Genomic DNA, 22,653 nt, shown 5'->3' on the forward strand with positions numbered 1-22,653 from the left:
GGAGAGAAGTGAATTCATCCAAACTGTATCTGCAAAGGCTCCGCTCCCAGGATTTCTTCTCATCTCAAACATCTGAATAACTAACTGTGTCAAATACTTACACGCAAGACGATCAGCAACACAAGCACTTCTTTCTGATGTCAAGGTCATCTGAAGCCACACAAGTTACGTCAGTTAGCTAGAAAGCTTGCTGGTCATGTTTGCATGGGGAAAAAAAAGAAGCAAGAATGAGGATGCATTCTGGGAAGGATTACTGAACTGGCAGAGAAGAAAGTGCAATTTAATGCTAAAAATAATGGTAACACAAGGAGATTCTTGGAGAGATTCTCCAGTTATGCCGATGGGCACTGGAGAGGAATCAAAGAGACAGATTCCTACAGGAGCAAAGCATGCCGACTGCTGAACACTTTATGTAAATTGATCCTATGGGCACAAACACAGCTCCTAAATGCTAAACGTTTGCAAAAATGCAAGCTAGAGCTCTCTAAGGCCCACAGGCTGACTACAACCTGTCCGGGACTTACTCAGTGTGCCACATAGCCACTAGCACACTGGGTTCACAAACTGGACGTGTGCTGGTGGTCTCAGTGGAGAAGTGACAGGCTAAGGACACCTGCACTGTCTGATGTGCTTCAGGAGAACATTTCCACGCAGCGTCTCCTCAAACGGGGATATTTACAGCTGCTACCCAGATCTCTGTGGGCTTCCCCTGAGGGTGGAGGAGCGAGGACAGGAACTTCAGTGGAAACACAAGTGGGACTTTCTGTGATTACTAACATTCTTAGTCCAAAAGCAAGCATAAACCTGGACCGAAATCTCCTCTTGGACCACCAGCTATCACCAGCAGCTCTCTGCGCTGTTCTCTTTTCCAGCTCCCAATTCATGGGCTGAATTCACATCCTAACTGGGTAATTTTTTTGTCCTTCACAAAATGCATCTCTGAGTCTGGTGGCTCCTCGCTCTAAGGGAGAAGGTCCTTCCTTTCATCAGCCTCTGTACAACCATTTCCAGGGTTCAAATAGGCCAGTGTTTTTCCTAAGCTCTAAACAGAAATGAAAACGCAGACAAACTGCCATTTGACCAGTTACGCAAAACAAAACCTCCTTCAGCGAGGTATGATTTGTGGATTAAAGTTTTTTCCCTTGAGCTCAATGCAACCTAAAAATCTCTTCCGGCAGCTTATCACAATTTAGCTAACCCCAATCCTTAAAAGACTTCTCTATCTCAGCACACCAAGGAAGGTCTTTGTCAGGGACTTTCCAAAAGCCCTCGGCAAACCTGCTGCATACAGGGTACAGCACAGGCTTCTGAATTTCACAAAACATCTGAGATGCCAGAGTGAGAACTAGGGGGTTGGATGTCAGGAACAGGGCAAGCCTGGGCATTACTTCACTTTGAAACCTTTTGCCAGTCATCTGGAAACTCATCATGTTGTTTCAGGAGCATGGAAAACAGGGGGCTTCAGTTGGAGCACACTGCTCCTCACATCCAGGCCTTATGTGGTCCTGGAGAGGTGGCAGCAGCTCCCTTGGGTAGACTGGAACTGGTCAGTGAAACAAAAATGACAGAAAAAAAATTCATAAAATCCCTCCTGATTTTCAGCTTCTTCTACACAGACTACGCTTCTTTCACCCTCCGAGACATGCATGAACACGAGACTAAAACGTGTGCTGTTCAAGGGATTAATCAAAGGATACCAAGAATTTGTTGGGAGAAAGCAGACTACATGCCTGCAGTAATGAAGGACATAAAGAGATTGCTATTAAACACTGTCACAGGCTTCTTTGGTAATTTTTGTCTATTCGTAATAGCTCTCTGTTGTAGCCCTCTTAAAAACCAGAAAAGACTATCATGATGTAATCTTACCACAAACAAGACCACACTTATGAAAATACCTGAAAGCCTGGACAGGCAAACAGAATATTTCCACTATATTCATCTAAAGAGCAAGATGAACTCCACAACCAGCAGAAAATGCAGTCATGTTAACTTATTTGCAATAGAGCTACATCTTGCTAAACAACCCCAAATTAGCTGCTGCCTGGAGCTTGAGCTCTATGAATATATATCTATGCCTCCTTGAAAAAGTAGAACATCACATACAAGTACTTACTGGCACACACAGAGTTAACTGTGCACTGCCCTCTTAAACAGAACTGGTTTTGAGATGTATTTGTTTAAACAAGTTAACAGAAATGTCAGAGGCTATTTCACCGACTGCACATGACGACAGCCGCCTTCCTCCTCTATCAGCAGAGAACAATTACACACCGGGAAATAAGGGCTTACTAATGTTGAGTCCGAGCGGGAAAATCTGTCCAGAAAATACATGCAAATGAAAGAAAGAAAAGACAGACTTTGCATTCTGTCTTCCTCCTCTTCCTCCTCTCTTCCCTCAAATAACACGAGCAAAGCAGAGGCTGCATCTCCTACTCTGGCTTGAAGAGCCCCATGGAAGAATTTGGCACATTGACAGACTCATCTGTTCGCACAACTCCCACACGGGTATTGGTAGTAAATTGGATGTCTGGATAAATGCTAGCTAAGGTTAACGACTTCTGGTTATCTCAGGGCAGAAAACTGTTTTCCAGGAGTATCAGGAAACAGCGTGTCCTTCCAAAGATGGGCTTGTGCGTAAAGCACAAGAGCTCTTGGATCTACTCCAAGATGAGAGGCTCTGGACTTTCTATTACCGCACGGACCAACCATGCTGGTGTTTCCCTCCAACCGCAAGTCTGACTGCAGGGGATGCGGGAGGCTACCTTCCTTCACCTTTGTAAAGGACTCGGGGCCAAAGGGCTTGTTAAGTTGAGCATGATAAGGGCCTGCAGAGAATTCAATTTTATTTGACTGCAAGAGCCATCTCTTCACGGTTTAACTGTAAATGCTCACTGATAGCTGTGCACATACAGGAACTTAGCAGCACCAAAACCGACTGACAAGATCAACTGTGAAACACCAAGTTGTCTCCTGCGTACGCCCCTCCTCGCTGCCTCTCCCCTTTTCCACACCAGAGGTGACTTTTGCAAAACTTCCCCAATGTCCGGAGGATCACCCGTATTTCCTCCCCAGTGTTGCGTTCCCACACCGACACACTCCGTCGGTTTTCCCTGCCCACAGGCAGCACAGTAGCCACGGTGCCGGCACCGGCAGGGCCGCGCTGCGCTGTACCTGGACTTCAGCCGGCGGCAGAGGGGAGAGAGCTCTCGCCTGGGCCCCCCACGTTCGACCTGGCCCCGCAGGCACCGGCAGTGCTGCGTACAAGGCGCTGTTTGAAGCTGAATTTAAGGTCAGTCCCAATAAAGGACATGGCAGCAGCCAAATCACAGCGCCCAAAAAGGTGTCGATGCTTTTCTCTTGAATGTGGATCATGAAAAAAAGTTGCACCTGAATCAGGCACAGCTGACAGCTCTCCCTGGCCAAAGCCCTGCAGTCATGCCTGCAGCACTACATGTGACAGAGCCCTGGTCTGACAGCCGGGGCACTAATTCGGTACAAACAGAAACCGTAAAGGAAAACAAGGTTATGCCCTACTTTGCTTTGGAGTTGATTTCCACTTACGAAACTTGCTTGATTTCCACTTGTGACCATGACACAGCGCAAAGCTTCAATGCCAGTGCCTCTGCTTTGCCATCCTTTCCCAGAGGGATCTGTTGCCTGTTGGAGAGGCTCTGCAGCACCTCTCCATATTTCAAATGGACAAGCCATTCTGAAACCGCCACCAACTTCCTAACGCTCCCTAGTTTTTAAGAGCGAGACTTACTCAAAACGAACTAGCAAAAGAAACACCACTTCTGAAATTTCTGATTACACGTTTAACTCTTTATTTTCAGGAGAGGATAAAAACCAGGTGAGATGCAATGAGTTATTCTGGTATAATACTATTTCATTTCTTTCAAAAGACTTAACCATGAATAACTGAATACTCCCACCTCTTCCAGGAACACCAGTCCCGCTCTGCCTTCCCCTCCCTCAAGCAAAGATGTCATGCATAGGTCACTCCTAAAGTCAGGAGACTTCAGCTATTTCTCATCGAGGAAAGTACAGGGTTCTACCAAGTCAGAAAAGCTACAGAATTCAGTGGAAGTCTCAGCTTCATTTTGCAAACAGACCTGTTTACGTTGTGGCATTTCTAGATGCGCACTATAAAACATAGCCCTGATGTGCACAAACAGCCCTGGAGTAAGAGCCTGCGAAGGCGGCGCTGCACGGTCCTCGATGGTTCGGCGCTCGGTGCGCAGCTGGGCCTCCCGGAACGGGGGTCCTCTCCTCCCTACCTGGGTAACACGCAAGAATGGCATTCGTCCGACTCGCACATTCCACTTTGGGTCCTTCCATGTGCTAAAATGGTCACGCAATAAGACATTATCTACCTTACCCACTTAATTCTCCCCCAAGGACCTGCTCTGCTTTTAACACCCTCTCCCCGGTCTCACCTCCCTCACTGGGCTGTTGCGCCAATTAATTAGTTAATGTTTGCAAGGCGCTTTGAAGATGACGAGTGCCAAGTACTCAGCATTAAGCATGATTATTATAAAAACACTACAGGCTCTGGCAATAGACTTCAGGCAGGCGAGTATTACATTGAAGTCACTTTATCCTTTTGCCTCAGAACTACCCTCACCCGCAGCATGTTTCAGTTACCCAGAAGCACATGGCATGTCTTGTCTTATAGCTTAATTATAAACCAAGTTCTAGTCAATTCCACACTGTGCAGCGGAGCAAAAAGGCCAGCCGTCATTCACTCTGCACAAAACCCACCACTGCGACAGACCAAACAGCAAACTCTGCCTCCTGCCAGAGCAAACGATTTCCATAACGTCCCCAAACGCGGTGATGGTTAAGCGAGGGGTCCCCCTGCGGCAAACAGCCGGGCTGCAGTGGGATTGCGGCAGATGATAAAGAGACCAAAACCAGGCAGGAGAGACAAGTTACAGGAAAATTCAAGAACAGAAAGTGCAGCAGCAGGAGCCAGAAGTGAGGGAGAGCAGCCTGACCCTGGGCTCCAGCCGATGAGCTCCAGCAGAGCTGGCTGCAGCCCCGCGAAGACGCGTTACCCTCCTTAGCCCCCTCCCTGGTCCCTCCCGGAGAATGCCGCTCCTGGGTCTGCATCTGGGTCGGCTCAGTTCCCAGTTCAGCAGTCAAATGCCACCCAAGACAGGTTCGCACCGAGATGCTGGACTGGGAACCGAAGTCCCCAGGACGCGGACGCGCGTCCCCCGCCGCCGCGAGGAGCCCGAGGGATGGCTCGAGGTGACGCGGGGCAGCTGCAGCCGCTTGCCCTGCCCGCGGCCCCGGGAAGCGGTGCCGAGCAGGAGGGCACGCGTGCTGGACGCTGCCGCTGTGCACCGGGCTGCCGGAGCGACGAGCGCTCTTCCCGGCGGGACTCTTCCTGGCGGCACGAGACCTGGGCGAGGCTGAAGAATGCCAAGAGCCCTCTGCCTTCCAGATCCATACCTTTGTATTTTTGATATATAAAATAGCAAAACACGCAGTCCGGGATTTCCTCGGTAATCGGGCAATCCCATTCAAACATTTTTCTTCTCCCTGCCCGTGCAAGACTGTTGCCTGTTGGTGTTTTGTAGTCAGTCCCTCTTTTCTATGTATTTTCTTTAAACTTAACTCTCCTAAAAATACTACAGTTGCTATTCTTTATGTGCAGCATATACTCCAGAAGGAAACAAGCTGCTAATCAAGCCAGTAAATAGGTACGTCTGTTACCCCATCTATACTGAAATGAGCTAGGAAGCTTGTTTTTCAGAACCGTGATCCTACCGAGGTCCCCGAGCACCAGCCACCTTGCAGCAGAGGCTCGCACTGGAAGCCTGCTGAATTAATGACAGGACAAGCAAGGGGAAATTTATTAACAAATGAATTCCTGCTATTACAAACCACTTCCACTGCACTACCAGGGCTTTTAAAGGTTCATGGCAGGATAAGCCATCTCCTTTCATTCCCAAGAGTGCAACTGAAGGCTCGATTTCCATGAGTGCTGAGCTCTTACTGCAGCTCCCATTAGCTGTGGCAGAAGCTGCGAGCGTTTAGCTCTTCTGAAACACAACAGTTTCAGGAGGGGGGCTAAGTACTCCTGTTCCAACTGAAGGCTCAAAATGCATCCGTCCAGTAAGTTTCCACTCCTGCTGTGAGGGCCAAGTGTGAGTACACGCTCGGGGAAGCCTGTTACGCACCGTGTCCATGGGCTTTGAGCATGGGGCTGCCTGGGGCAGGGATGGGAATAGGCTGCGCCTGCCAAGAAAGGTTCGACTCCAGCTCTTGCCCTGGTACCTGCAGTTAAAGGCAGCCCAGAGTGGGGAGAGCATGCCAGGTCTGGGGTACTTTGGGACATGTCTGGTCACAGCCTGAGCCTGCACCAATCCAGAAGATGACCGGAGCAACAAGCTGATGTGCTCATGAAGGGCTGGACCTCCTGAAGCTCTACAGTAGAAGAAATTTCAGCCCTAAATTTAACTGGCAAGAGAAAGATTTGGTAGGCATCTGCCCTCAGTTAGAAAGTGCCTTAGAAAGACAGCAGATTCTTCAAAGTAATTCTCCCGCATCACCTACAGTTCCTCCTTCTTATCCAAATACAGTATTAGCAACCCAGTTATTGATGCTCCCCAGGGATTTAATTATTTGCAAGAAATCACTGTTTGCTGCAGCCAGCAGACAATGCTGGGTAAGGTCTTCTGGGATCAGACTGCAGGCTCCTTTATGGCTTGGCATTAGAAGGAAATTGCATGAAAATCAGTCGTCTTGTACATGATCAGATAAATGCAGGTGTCAAGCACAAAGTTGAAAGCTCTTCAGTGAAGAAGAGGTAGTGGCTTTGGGTTTAGGTTTTTTTTTTTTTTTTTTTTTTCAAATGCTGATATGAACTATTAAGTCAAAACCAAATCATGAAGCACTTATTCAATCTCTAGTGTCTGCCAGACTCATACAGGCTCCTGTGGGAAGTCTGTTTGAACAAGACTATTTTCAGCTATCCACCTGGGGAGGGGGGTGTGTGTAAAAAAAAAAAAAAAAAAAAAAGAGAAATAAAGAGGATTTTGTTTCAGTATAATCTAGTCCCACCACGTGATGCTGACTGATCTGTGATAAAATTTCCAGAGCTCAGCAGGTGTTTGGGGAGTGACTGCAGCCGCCCATTCAACACAACAATCCACAACCACAAGAGAAAGATCCGAAACAGAGGTCAAAGGAAAAAGAGTGTAGGAAGTTAGGTGTGAAGATGAATGATGAAACTAGATAAAACTTGCACCAAACATGATTTACAGTAGAGAAATGAAATTCTCTTTCCAGGTAAGGGCAAGTCTACTGGTCCCTGTTACAGGGTACTTCTCCGTCACACTGATAATCACAGATCTATGCATATTCAGGTACACTGGGACTGCAGGTCGAACACCCTAGGGTTTCCAGGCCAGAACGGAGCTCACAGCACACATTGTCCACTTACTTGTTCCACATTGTTACTACTGCATTCAGCAAAGGAAAGGTATTTTATTCCTTCTCTTCCAGAGCTCCTATTGTCACAGAGAAGCTGAAAATCAACAATGGAGTGATGACAAATTAAAGCAGAACCAATTCTTTGCTGTTTATGCAGCCCAAATGCTGATGACACAGGAGAAAGTTTCAGCTTGCTGTTGATACTCAAAAGCCAAAGTCCCCACAACCCAGACCTTTTGGCTGTCAGATGTTTCAGAATGAGGTACTAAATATAGTCATGACCCTAAATATACCCCGTGTACTGTCTGCATAGAGTAAAACACTATGAGCGGATCATCTAGACAGATTTATTTCAGTGTTGGTGTCATGTGTAGGCTAAACAATATATGCTTATGCAAAACTGCTACGCTGCTATAAAGGCTGCTATACTGCAGAAACTTAAGTTCAGAGTTAACTATACCAAAATAGGAATTAAAGCAGCAAGGTTGCTAAGGTCTAACAAGTGCAGACTAAATGACATTAAGGAGATCACATGGGCTCAAGTTACCAGAGAGGAAAAAGGCTGGATAAAGAGTCCCTGCGTGTAGCTGGCTTCCCCCTCGGAAAATAAAGCGAGCATCGTTTTGCACAACTCCCTCCTGACTCTTCTGGAGAGTGCTTCCCCATACGCAAGCAGAAAGGCTTGTGCAGCCACGGGCAGAGGCACACCCCCACATTCCTAACGCGGGGAGCCAGCCTCCCTTCCTCCGTGGGGGGATGATCGGACCGAATTACAAACTAAACATTTCCCAGCAAGACTTTCACATACCAGGAACTTCTTGGTCAAAGGAGCAGCATGTTAACCTTGAAGTTTTTCCCACAGAAGCTGGGGATCATGGGTTTATGAAAGTTAGGTCCTTTTACTTTCTGTGCAAGCTGTTTTTAATTCTTGCAAACTCTACCCACTTTATTACTGAAATTGGAGCAGCCTGTTCCAAGGGGAAGCACATACTCAGCAGTACACCGAGCTTTGCTTCTATAAAGGGAAAGAGCAAAACCAAATCAAAAGAAAACTCCTTTACTACAGAAAGTCACACTTTGTCTGTGTGTAGATATTAAGTACTTTGGAAGATGTCTAAGTAAATTGCTGTGGAAAACTGACAGTTGGAAAATTACAGGAAAAATTTATTATTTTTGTCTGAATCCTCAAAATCTTGTGCACTGTTCTATTTTTCTAATGTAAGGAAAAAGAAATAAAAAAACCAAACACCATACACCACAAACAAACCAAAAGAGCTGATGGCCAAGGCTTGTCCAAAGAAATCTGCAACAAAATGGTCTGACCAGCCTGTACGAACGCTGCACCGGTTGCTGCCATGACTTGCACGTAGGAGGACTTTAAACCTGATCGCTACTGTAAAGGTGAATCATTGCGTTAACTGAAGCCTCACAACCAAAGTATCGTTTGCAAAGGGATGACCCTCCACTGGTTTTTCAGTTCCCTGTTAATTTTTTCACCGCTGCAACTCTAGTCCCTAGAGAATGACCATAAACACCCCTAAGGTAATGACCTAGCTAAACACGACTGTATTTATAATGCTATTATTTCCCCTTTGGTACATTTCAGAGCACAGAGAGAGCAATCAGACCCCTTGAGGATTATATCCTAACATATCTACTATAAATATTTATCCGACCGGCTTAATTTTAGCTTTACCTAGGTCTTTCAGGGACACACAGTGGGCCTTAGCTTGGGAAACCAGAGAAGCAACACAACATGACCTTCTCATGTTCAAGCCAGTTTTCCCTCACTATTGCTGGGTTAAGTAACCTGTGCGTAACCTATCTGGTATGGCCTTGCAGCGTCACTGCTTTTCACAGAATGAATGCCAGGACTCACAGTCCTTGGTGGATGCTGCATTTATTGCTGAAGTTGATGATGGACAAGGTAGCAGATTTCATCTCATTTTCATGCCGCATAAGACCCTTTGCCGTGACAATGAAAAACCTGGCACTGCCCAAATTAGTATCAGTCCAGAGAGGTAACGCCTGTCTGCCTAGTACCATACATTCTCGTGAGAGAAAGATGTTCGTTCATCTACTAAGATAAAAGAAAAATAAAATCCTGGCCGAAGTAACATCTTGGAAGTAAGTTGCAAGTCCAAATAACGACATACCTTCTGGAGTGTGACTTTGGATGTCTTCAGTGATGTCTGCCTATGAGCTTCACACCTTGTCCTGTAAACTTTAGTCTTGCAAGCGGCTCCCTTCTCAGGCACGGTTTCTCAACAGACGCCGGATCCCACTTCGGAGCCTCCACACCGGCTCACCTGGCACATCTGTGCAGCAGGAAGGTTTGTGGGAAGGCGGCCCAGGTTCCTAGCACCGTCCTTCCTCAAATAGCCCTAGGGGCAGCAGCTATTTTAACCCACCATGGCACATTGATTATTGGCGCGGTGTGCTGCTCTGCTCCACGCGTCACGCTTTGTCCTAAGCGTTTGATTTCAGGCAGCTGTTGGGACCGGCAGAGCCACCCTAACGTAAAGGCTGTGGGAAAAGCCAGTGGAACCAGAGGAGAATCACTGCCGTGACTACTGCCCTCACTCCACACGTGCTGCTGCCTTCGGAGAGGGAGACGTGGCACTGCAGGGTGGGACGAGACTGCGTCGCAAAGGGGGAAGTTCAACAACAGCTCCAAAACATCTCCCTGAGGAAGCAGGGCATCAGCTCCAGCCCCGATGAACCACCGTGGTGCTCATCTAAGCTCGCCTGCCTCAATTGCCACTCTTAAGGCTAGACTGGTACCACAACCGGCTTTTAGAGGGGTTTTCCCAACTGTACTACGACCAACACAGTTAGTACCGCTGCCTGAGGATGCTGACGTAGTCCAGCATAGTCTCCTCAGCTATTAACAACAAATTGACCCTAACAATTGAATGCTTGCCGTGCGACAGGTATTTAAGCATCGCTTCACTGGCGGGAGGAAAGATCAAGAAGGATTGTGCTAAACTGCAGAAGTAAGCAATATATAAACAGCCTCAGATCTGCATCCCTGTGCAGAACTACCACGAGGCTGGAGGGAAAAACAAAAAACCCAAATGAACTGAATCACTCAGATTTGGCCATTACAGGCAATTCGTCTCAGCAGAAAATGTAAATACACGAAGGAAGCTTTGCCAAAAATACAGTGCCTCCTCTCCTCCCCCGGGTTTCAGGGTGGAGACAGATTCCTCAGGCGCCCACTTGCAAGGCCAGTAAGGCGCTCTACTGCTTTACAAAGTTGCCAGATGCTGAGGGATGATACAGTTCACAAATGAAGGAGTTTTTTAGTTCAGTAACAAATTTTCCTCGTTTTAAAAGGTTTGGGTTTGGGGTTTGTTTTTTTTTTTAATGTCTGATTATTTCAGTACTCCCACTTACGCTGTGGCCCCACAGGTTAGGTCTATCAGCAAAGCGGCGTGAGGGAAAGTCCAGGCTGTTGGAGCGGGAATAGTTTTGTCAAGTGCCTTTGGTTTGTTTTGTCAAAAGGTTTTGTTGCTAAAGAAAACATGGCACTGAGCTGCACCTTGAGTCACATTTCAGTACGTGAAACACTCACAGGCTGCAGCTCCCCCTTGCTCTCCCCACACAGGCCAACGCATTAAGAGCGGGCTGAATCCCACCTCGCTAAGAGCCAAGAGGCACGTGACGGGTGGCGGTTACAGGCACTGAGGTAACATTAGGAGACATTTAGCTCTTGGCTTGTGACTTCTAAATCCTTCCTTCTCCAAACAATTTGCTGAATTCTCAGTGCACAAGATGGTACGAGCAGCACAAACTGCCACGGAAACTCTCACCGTGAGGTCCACCTACCATAAGGTCCACGTAACCTGGGGATCATCAAGTCACCACGCAGATGAAAATCCCGTCTGGTTCCGCAGCGAGGTAGAGTTCACCCCACTTGGGCAGCAGAAGGGGCTGACATCTCCGTCTCGCCTCACACCAGGCTGCCCCTTGGGCTGTCAGTGACAGAACTTTTTAGAGGGCTTCACTAACTGAGGAACAGATCTGGGTCTTAAAATCAATCATATTAAAAGCAAGAAAGATAAAACCAGTTTTGCGTTTGCTTTAAATGCAGACCCGCTTGGCGCAGAGTCCCACGCGCAGTTGCGTCACCACGAGGGGAGGTTCGCTCGGTTCCAGAAGCCGGGACGAGAAGCCAAGGGTGGAGTGGGGAACATTGCCACCGGAGTGCCGGCACCATGAAACCGCACCCACGCCGGCCCACCGCAAGCACGGCCCTGTCCTTCGCCCCAGAACTTCCCACCGCACCACCGCGATGGCGGCAGCAGCGCTGACCAGGCTGAGGAGCAGGCTGCTCTGCAGGTCCCCGGCTGAAGAAGCGCCCCGAGAGCCCTCCCAAGCCGGGCAGTGGAGCAGAGCCTTCAGACCACAGCGCACCCCGGACCCCTTCAAGGGAAGCCTCCTCTCCCCCCTTCTTCCGTGTGAAACGGATGGCCACGGAAAAGAACAGCATTACGGGAGGCGATCCTGTTGACGGTGCCTCCTAAGCTCCGCACACCCATGACAGCGTCCTGGAGCACGGCCAGGAGCACGGCTTCACATTCTCTGCTCACCACAACCTTTCTTCGTGGATCTACGGGGACCCACATCTCCTTAATGACTGTTTCAAAAAGGATGCAAGAGTGGATGTATCTGAAGTACTGCAGAAACCAACACTTCCACCGGAGACCAGCTAGGAGGTCTCTCAACGCCAAGGAAACAGTGCTGGGCTGGCAGAGCAGGGGTTAACCGGCTGCTTTGGCCTCACCATCCTAAGAAGCACTGGATTAAAATACTGCAGAGGCTGCTCGGAGAAGCTGTAGTGCTTGAGGGACAAGGTGGTGCACAACAGGCAAGGATGGGCGAGGGGACGGCGGGATGCCTGTGGAGAAGAGCCTGCCTTCCAGCCCTTGGCTTGCGAGGAAACCACATCTGCAATGCAAATTGACCGTGCACAGGCAAGTTATCATCCTAGACAGATTTGCAGCCCTGATCTTTCACTTCTGAAAGGGAAAGTGGGATTTTCACTGTAGACGTTCATGTGGTAAAAGCACTGCCCAGCAGCCAGCTACCAGAGGAGGGATAAGCCAACTATATTTCAAACGCAGTTCAAAGATTTCTCTGGAAAAAAAATCCAAAGTCTTGGGGGTCTCCCTGCCGCTCCCAACATACCTGTCCCTGTTACTGCCTACCTTTACCAAGATCAACACCCAAGCCACCCACCAGCATCAGAAGGTGTTTTGACATTGTATATCCCCAGCAAACCGACTCCAGCACTGGGGAAGGGAAAACGCTGCTCCCGTGGGGAGACCCTGTCAAATCTGGCAGGTGACAGGGACAACTGTGGGTGGAAGATAACAAAAGATCTTTCTTCAGTGCAGTTTTACACAGTGCCCTCAGTATTTGATATATAATCCATTTATCAGTATCATAGAAGGTTTTACTTGTATAATTAACCTAAGCATTAAGTGAATAACTTACCTGGCCCAGAAAACAAACAAAAAAAACCCCCAAAACCAAACCCCACAAGCCCTGGCACAAGTGCAAATGTGTCACATCAGACAGCAAACAAACTTTCTGTAGAAAAACACGAGACGCACTATCTCTTCGCCCAAACAAAAAGACCTGCCGCACACTTTTGAACCTAAATTTCTCGATTTCTACGGCTGCTGTGGCAGGGGGCAAGAATGAATTACTGGAGCGCAGGAGAACTTATTAAACTGGTTTGTTGCTGGCGGAGCTGCGTGCAACCCTGTGCCGCAACACGGCCAGACGCCCACTCCCCGAACAACCTGTGGACCTGCTGGCTTCTGCTGGAGGTTACCTACCGCTCCCACGGCTCCCTCAGCCCCAGCGGTTGCGCGAGCCCAGCTTCGCGCCCAGCCAGCTGGTTTACCTGAAGTCACCACCCAGCGCACATTCCGTGATCCCTTCTACCGGCACAACTGCGGCAGCGTCCAACTGGCGGGCAAAAATGAACGGTAACATCTTTAACATGCACAGTTAGTGGCTCTCGGGGGCTCTCTATGGCTTCGCTCACTGGAGGGCTCCAACTGGGGATTGTTTTAAGGGGACTTCAAGCCTTTGCCAGACCTTCCAGGCTCTCACCTCCCCACCTCTACCGCCTGGGAGGAGCGCGGGAAGCCTTTGTACCTGCACAAAAGTGAGCGAAGCAGAACAGCCCCCTCAGCAAGCTTCTGCACAGCAGCACACCAACCTCCAAGTGCTCTAACACATTATGTGATAAGAAACGGCAACAGTCACTGAATAATTTATGTGATAAACTATTTCTGGAGCATTTGATCAGCTCTACTAGCTATCGATATTTTTGCTGAATCAACAGCCCCCATCAAAGCATATGCTCTAGCAAAAACAAGCAGCACTGTGACAGGTTAGGAAAGACATTTACTAAATTAAATGCACGCCCCACTTGCTCCGCTGAGCCATAATGCAGTACATACATGGAAATCTAAGCAGCTAAACGCATATTCGTCCTGAAGTGGCTGTCTGAGCGTACACAATCTGTCCCTTCAAGGTTTTTCCATTAACATACCCACGTGTAGAGCTATAAATCAAAATGAAAGAGAACAGAGCAGGCCAGCAGAAGAGCAAGAGAATACATTACAGGCTGTTTTGCTAAAGGCGGTGATTAACTATTATCAGTTAAAAGCAGTTGCGGACAGAGCGATTCCGCACCTCACGGCCTGCAACAGAGGACTGGGCAAGTGGACGGAGGTTGGAGAGAAACAAGGTGTTTAGCTGCTCTTGAAAACGGAAACAAACATGACAACTTTTTTTTTAAAAGAGATTAAAACTATTGCTAAATACACACTTCGATTCAGAATTTACCACAAGCAGAAAGCAGACAACAGTATTGACTTCTGTAGAGACGTTAGAGGACCCGGAGCAAAGGAGGGGAATGCAGCAGCGAAGCAGAGAAAGTGCCCTGGCAAGAGGAGGGTCTGCACAGCTGCCCTGGTACCTCCCTGAGGCCGCTCAAAGAGCTGGTGGGGCGCGACTGGCTGCCCGCATCCAACACAGGAATGGAATTTAGGCGAGTCATCCCTCCACTTCAGAAGGTAGTACCTGGGATTCACTGCGGGGAGGGAGGGGGAATTATCAGGTTTTTACTACAAACATTCCCCAGGGACATCCCTCACTCCTCCAAAATCTGAAATCCTTCCCTGCTGCCACCCTTCTCCAAATGGCAGCTGTGAACCCCTCTTCTTGTGTACAGAGTTGGCAGATTTTCCGAAAAAGAAAGAAAAACTGTCATGAGGTGTTGCTGTTGTACAGATGATAATTTGATCAGCACTGGGATTACAAGACTTGCTTTGCTAGTGGAAGAGCACGCATGGTACGCAAGCCCCCATACTTGCACCAAACTCCATGGAAACACACCTGTGGGATCACCTTGGTAGATGTGGCAGCAAAAAAAAAAAAAAAAGAAAAAAGAAAAAAAAAATCACTGCCTAACTTGTTCCTTTGGACAAGAGGAATCCCAGCTTAGGCCGGGATCTTCAGCTCAAAATATGAATTCCCCTCATATTTGGTGTTAATGATACACAAACTCCCAACTACCAGCTGCATGCAGAAGGCAATCTCATTTTCTACCCTTGATCGTGCTGAGATGCCGGTAGGGTTCACAAGAACACCCCAGACCAGCGAGTTATTTTGGTCCAGTGAATCAGTTCGCCGGGCAGCAGAGAGTGCGCCAGCGCGCATGACGAGGCAGGAATGCTGCCAGCTGCCCTTCAGCTGCCGGAGCAGTTCCTATCTGCACAAACACACTGGCACAACACCCACTCGCTATCTGGCAACAGCAGATTTTACACTGCTCGACACTGCTGTTAAATACAGGAACCATTTTAGAGCACAACAACAAAGTCACACATAACAGGTTTAACCAAAGCTGCGTATTTTCCTGCTATGGAAACCGGTCACAAGAACCAAAAAGCTGCCCAAAGACGAGAATTTCATGTGCTGCTCTCTCCTAATCTGCCCTGTTCCCTTCTGAAACCCTAAAACTGATGGACGGCGACACAGACTAGTTACAGCCGGCCCAAAGCAGCAATCTAAGCTTTTCACATCAAAGCTCTGCCAATGCATTATCAAGGGTCACACCAAAGCACAAAGACATTTCACCTGCCACCTCCAAATGACCTCATGCAATGTGCAGCCTCGCTTCATCTTCACAAAACGGACTTCCCACGTACAGACAGACAACAGACCTTTAAGGCCTTAAGACAACTTTTTTTTTCCAGAAGCAGGAATAAATCCAGAAGTCCAAGCAAATGGGAGCTAGCAAGAGCTTGGTGGTCCACAACTGAATGAGAGAGACACCACAACATTTAGGAAAAAAGCTCGAAAAGCAGCTATGAAAATTGCAGCTTGTCCTCATCCACTAAGAGTAGAAAATACACTGACTGAAGCTGTAGCAAAAGGTGAGCTGAGACTCAAAAAAACCTTTGGAAAACTGGAGACAGCTAAGCAGCACAATCATCACCGGGAATTTAGAGGTTAAAATCTGTCAGGAAGGCTTACATCAAGTTTATCCTGTCTCACAACATGGAGGTCCACATCCAAACCTGTTTTTCTATGAACCTAAAACTACTGGGGCTTCACGCCAAGCAACCCAAGAACCAAAGCACTCCGTATTCTGTACTGCAGAATTTTGGCTTCAGATATTTGCTAACTCTATACATCTCAGCAAACATTTTCCTGCTTTCTAAACGTTGAAGTAAACTCTTTACAAGGTTTGTAAGCTGCGCTCCCATCCCTCTAACACCAGCCCCTCCAGCTGGTCCCCCCCCCCGCCGTGTCACACCATGGCCCTAAACTCGCAACCCGAGCCTCAGAGAGGCCTCACACAGGCTGAACCCCGATGCTATCAACAGCCACACACCGACAGGATCCTTCCCATCAACTGACTATCTTGGAGCAGAATAAATTTGCACCTTTTCTGAAAAACATTTAACAGACACAAAAAAGTGCAGCCCTGCCTTGCAAGAGCAGAAACACACCACGAAAGCTCAGCCGCCGAGACGGAACGGCAAACAAATGACTAATGGGGAAAGACACACACACGGCAGGCCGGCACGGACAGCGGGGCACGAGGAGCCCTGCGGCACAGGGTCCGTTTGGGTTAGGCTGCTTTGCACCCCAGCACACTGCACACGCGGAGATGCACAGCTTGGTCAAATCGGCGGGGTGCAAAGGCACCGAATCCGTGTGTCTGTATATCTGTGAAGTATCACATACTTTTGTTGTTGATTCCAAATAATTTTTCAGTCTAAATTGCATTGGTATGTGTTCTAATGTGTGTTGTTTTTTTTTAATGCAAGTTTTCAGTTTAGTTTACAGTCTTCTTTGTTACCAGTTTTAAAATACATATATTTATATGGTTTAGAAAGAACCATCTGGAATCACGTCCTGAAAAACACATCCTTCTGGCAGACAACTTGTGTACTTCTGAGTAATTAGTGTGTGTTTATAGAAAGACGGGGCATGCTTGGGGTTTTTTATTTGTAAGCCCACTCTTCATTAATTACCACATTTTCCAAAGAGCGAGAAATAACGTTCTGCCTCTCGCAAACTCAGGTGCAACAAAGCCCTGCGTAGAAGGCCAAGATATAATACACACTACAAACGACTGCGACTCGTGCCTTCGTTCCCCCACACACCTTCTGCACATTTCCCTTCGCGTGGTCCTGCCCGGCTCTGCCCCAGGGCACAGGCAGAGTGCCTGCAAGCACTGCAGATTCAGACAGCTGCAGCTTCATCCAGTAAAGCCCCTCTGCTAGATCAAACACCTGCTAAGAGTTCTGCCATTTCTCTGCTTCCAAAACAACAGATTTTTTTCCATCTATTCCAGACGTCCTTTAATTTTAAAGCTTTTCAGGTTTTTGAAACACCTACACAACCTGATTTAAGAAACATCTAAAAACCGGACCCTTTCAAGATCAAAGGCCTTCAAAAAGCCAATTTACCTAAAATCTCTAGTACTTTTGAAAGCTGTATAGTCTTTTTAAATTTTACAATCACAGTCTGCTGAAAAAAAATGCGTGTTTGCTCAGAGTTCGGCCCCACAGCATGCAATGCATGCATCTTAAACTACTCCCAGAGATCCCCAACTCAAGCGTGACACCTTGTTTTCTTAACTGTGTCAAAAAGCTTCAGGTCTCATTTCTAGCTCCCCAACAATAGCAGCTGATTCGCCAGCACACCTTGGATGATGTCGTGTAACAACAAAAAACTGGCCTAAGAAGGTCTGAAGAGATTTAATATGACGTTGTGAAAGGAAAGGAAAAAAAAAAGGGGGGGGGAAAGGGGATAAAGATAGGCTCAAAAGGAGTTTATGAACCTGACTCAAAATAGTTTCTTCCCTTAAAAAAGCCTCCCTCCAGCTTATCTGGGAATTGTTCTTTCTATGCAGCCAAGTGTATTTCAGATGCAAACTACTGTCATATCCAGTACTACATACAGAAGTATGAGCCATCCCAAAAGTCCAGGTCAGCGCTCTCAACCTTTTCCAATTTGCAGCCTTAATTCTTAACAGTAGTATTAGCTCTTCTGCATATCCAACATAAGCCTATTCACAACTGGCCAGCTTTTCTTAGTTACGTGGTATGGATCCTTTGCAAATAAGTTCAGAGGCAGAAATCAGATTTAAAAACGCTGCTCTACACAGCTGAGTGATTTATGCAGAGGTGCAAGTATTTCTAATGAACATATTGCACTCACAATGCATTACACATTTATATAATTCACATGATGTAAATCCAGAATTGCCTTTAACAAATGTCATTGTCACTTGTATTAAGGACATTTAAATGACTTGACAAAGCTCAGATAATCCTGCTTACTCAAAAACTTTGCTGGCTAAGTGAAGTTGTCCTAAAATTTAAAAATACAGGAACAGAGGTAGTAAATAACTAAGGAAAATGGCAGCCCTGAAGTCCAGTGAAGTGCCAAATTACAAAATGACTCAAGTCTTCAAACTGGCAGTACAGCATTCACAGATTTAGTTTTCCCCACCATCTAGTAATGTCATGCTACAGAAGGACTAAATCTTAAGACAGGCAGCCACATACATGGTGCTGCCCGCTACATGCCAGCAGCTACTCCAGATTTAGTGTTTGCGAAAGTCTGAGAGCCAGAATAATCCTACTTAGTTCCGAGAGATCAAACGGGATTTGTAAAAGGGTAACATATCCACAGATTAGTGAAATGTTCTCAGTTTAAGTGTGGTCACTTTGCAATTATGTTTAGAAAGCATTTTCATCTGTAGATATAAAGAAAGTTTTTGACCATGTCCAGAGACATTGGATCTACATGGAAAATATACATTCATATATATGAAAAAAACTGGGAATGGTATTCATAAAACACCAATGCCCCCTTATCTACCCCTCATACAAATTTTGACTCACTTACTGATACAGGAAGGTTCTCCCACAGCCACACACACTATCAACAACGGGAACACATCAACAGAGCACAGCATCTATCTATTTCTTAGCAAAGAAAAGCCCATCAATATTCTCTAGTTATCAACTTTTCTAAACAAGTTTTTCTTCAGAAGGAAGAAAGTATTTAAAGGTACTATCAAAATGCCAGTTGTTTAAGCAAAGTCCATGCTGAAGTTATCTTCAATTACTTCATAGTGCATCTAAAATGATGCACTGACGCAAGTGTCTTACAACCCAGCACACAGCTATATGCCGAACCATACCTGCAATTACAGCAATTAACAGTTCTGAAGAGCTCCCCAGAGCTTAACAATAGCTTATATATGAAACTTCCAAGTCTTTGCTCTGCCACTACTATGAAAACAGCAGTATCATGCAGCTCACAACGGAAAAGCCTCCACCCAAGGCAATTGTGAATGAACTGCTTCCAAAAGAAAATGCAGTCCACTTAGATGACAGGAAAACACAGCTCAGTGGACTGAGCTGACTGCAGCATCAAACCACTGACATCTCCTGAAGGGCAGGAAGGGACCCTTCTGAAGGACCCTTCTACCACACTCTATTCCAAAAGCTGAAAACCAGCCACCTGCTAGGGGAGATCCTGGGAAAATACCATCTAAACGGCTACAGCAGACACAAACCTAATTATCAACCAGACAAGCATCATAAATAACCTAAATAGATGCACAGATGTTACTTCTGTGATAAGAACAGGGGCAGTTAGAGCTGCAGAAAACTCTGGATCTCATTCAGCTAACATAGGACAACTGCTGCTATCCTTGAATATTCATTCCCCTGCTCCCTAATTTTTTCACCCCATTGCAATTAAGTATATTTAAACTCAGACACGGATATTTTACTACCCATCAAACTTCCTTATTTACAGCAACATCCTGTCCAATGTGTCTACAGAGTAAGGGCAGCCAGATCAAGTCAGCTGGCTGTCAAGATAAAAATCAATATATTCTTTATGTATATCCCACTATCCATGACTAAACACGACTGCAAGAGAAGAAAGTGCTCTTGAGTTTAGCTAAAGATATAATCCCATACTGGAATACTTTGACCCAGTGGATAGCAACACCTTAAGGGTGCTGCACTCGGCTGAACTTCTCTTTCCTAAACTGAAGGTTAAACAAGCTCATAGAAACTGACTGGGCACCAGAACTCACTACCTGTTATAATGCTGCATTCCTTGCTCCGGGCTCTGACGGACCCTATTCAAAATCTGCCCATATGGCAGCTGTATTGCTGCTTGCTGGCTTCTTCTGTAAATTCTTGGAAAAGTTTCAGTACAGACCTGAAATTAATACTGACAGTGACCAGGCACATCCTGTAACTGCACGCTTCATTGGGTGCTGAAATGAAGACCAATTCGTCTTGATAACTTCAGAGAAGAGAACAGCTAGTAACAAATCCCTGTATTTTCTACTGAAGATACTTGTCTATAATTTTCTTCCCAAGCATGCTTTATTTGCACATCCTACTTAAGGAAACTTACTTTCTCAGGGAATCTGATTCCCCCTCTTACCTGAAACAAATAAATCTTTTGTTTTTATAGCAATGCCTAGTCACACAGTGACAGGTCAAGGCTGAGTTAGTGTTTTCACTGTGCAACACATTTCTTGAATCTTTTACAAACCTACCATAAATACTCACCAGGGACTATAACAGGCTTTATACACCCTCATTAGATGAACAGACAAGATTTTTTCCTTAAGACAGCTTTCACATCCTAGACTGAGTGCCTATAGTTCACTGGGTTAAGGATCCTGTGTGGTTATTCTGGAAGCTGACCATTTAATCTCTACAATACTTTAGCTTGGGTTGGCTATCCTTCACCATAAGCCCAAACACTTCTGAAAGTGTCAACCCTTCTCAAAACCCACAGGCCTGTCAAGTCAACTCGCTGACTTGAAGGTTGTTCCTCCCTAAATTGATTTCCATTCATCGTTACATATAGATCACTGCAATGTGGGTATATTAGACCATTTATACATGGCCGGACTGTTACAAAACTCATGTACTTTCCTGAAACTATAATTTGCAAGTTTAGCCTTCATCAATTTAACTCTCTTTAAAATACAGGAGGTTGCTACGGGATTAAATGTCTTTACTGTAATTACTGCAAGAGTTTGATCTGTATCCTATGTTCTACCACCAGGTTGATCTAAATGTAGTTAGTCCCGATGTAAGAATGTGTCCTGGTCATTTTCAGGAGACTGACTTAAGAATCCAAACAAACAGATCTGGGCCCAAATTTGCAGTTCTACGAAACCATGATTTTTTTACATTGGACTAAGACTGTCTATGTTCAATAAAGCACTGGTATAAGTTCCAAGAAGAAAAGAGGAACACCATCTACATCCCAAGCCAATTCACAGAACTGTTGGGAAGAATAACAGACATTTTTAGTCGGTAAGCTAACGCTCCACTATTTCTGTCCGTGTTATTTAAGCCTCTTGTTTCATCATCAGACATGAAGCTGTAAATGATCACCAATGCTTCTCAAAGTAACAGTAGGTATTCTGCATTTTTTTCTAGAGGAAGAATATTCTCATTTCCTTTCCTCATCACCAGAAAAACCTGTATTGAGAGAAACAACACAGAAAATTCAATCAAAAAGACAAATTACTGATCTGACATACCTAATGTAGCAAGGTGGGTATGGAAAAGGGGTAATAACTCAAGTTGTGTTAATGTTAATATAAAATGAGGTATCCTCTAAGAAAAATGTGAAAGATCTATCTTTACTTAAAGAAAGATACCTTTCAGAGTCTAAATTAACAGCTTCCCTTAAACCAACACAGATTAACTTGCTTGCAAGAAAGGAGAAAGCCCCTAACATGATGAGGTGTGAATCTGGAAATACGCAAGCTGTCCAGGGTCAGTTTTAAATTGCACAATTGTGATTTTGGCATTTGAGCTTTTTTCCAGTTACTTTTGAGAAGGAAAAACAAGAAAAGAAAAAACAAAAACAAAACCCCCATGTTTTAGCCACAACACTTTGGCTTGATTCTCCCTTATCTTCTCTGGGATATACTCTTCCTTTCACAAATCCAAGTCCAAGCAGCAGTTTATTTTAAGCTGAAAACTAAGACTAGGAGATAGCAAGCTCACGCAGTTTACATACAGTTACCTTATTCTGTACCAGCAAACAAACCTCAAAGCTGCAGGCAGTAAACACGATCAGAACCAACCCTGGACCAACAGCTATAGCAGGATTCTAGAGCTCAAAATTATACCCCCCCAACCAAGTGCACAAACACTAAATGCAAGTGTACTAAACACCTGAATGGAAGGGCTGGTACTGCTGTTACCAAAACCCTAATGTTTATTTCCTTTACATATTGAGAATTAGAGTGCTTCTTAGTATCCATGTAAATTTTCCAAAAATGGGTTTACCATAAGATCAATAACGAGTCTTATTGTAAGATTCTGTCCTGTACAGAATGTTTATGATACATCTTCACACTTGATGGAAAAAAACCTCAGAAAACTGCCAAATTACCAGTCTAAGATTAGCACCTCACTTCCACAGTTACATTCTGAAGTGATGTATCTGGCAAAGAATAGGAAAAGCATGAAACAATATAAGATGAGACATCATCTGACTCAGTCATAGGATATAAAAAAAGAGGGTATGTTAGTTAGTAATTCCACTGTTTTATAAGATTTTATTAATCTTTAATTTACAATAAATAAAGAATACAACACA

The 22,653-nt window shown here is 45.8% G+C and overlaps 1 long non-coding RNA gene across 1 annotated transcript in view; it reads right to left on the reverse strand.

The window, feature by feature from the left end:
* The window catches only part of LOC121233341, a 40,959-nt gene extending 21,044 nt beyond the window's left edge, over positions 1-19,915 (reverse strand). Inside the window, exon 1 of the long non-coding RNA XR_005932512.1 lies at positions 19,199-19,915. This is a non-coding gene — a long non-coding RNA (uncharacterized LOC121233341). The remainder of the gene's footprint in view (positions 1-19,198) is intronic.
* Positions 19,916-22,653: the final 2,738 nt, after the last annotated feature.

Source organism: Aquila chrysaetos, chromosome 5 (genome assembly GCF_900496995.4).
Source record: "Aquila chrysaetos chrysaetos chromosome 5, bAquChr1.4, whole genome shotgun sequence".
Taxonomy (NCBI): Eukaryota; Metazoa; Chordata; class Aves; order Accipitriformes; family Accipitridae; genus Aquila; species Aquila chrysaetos.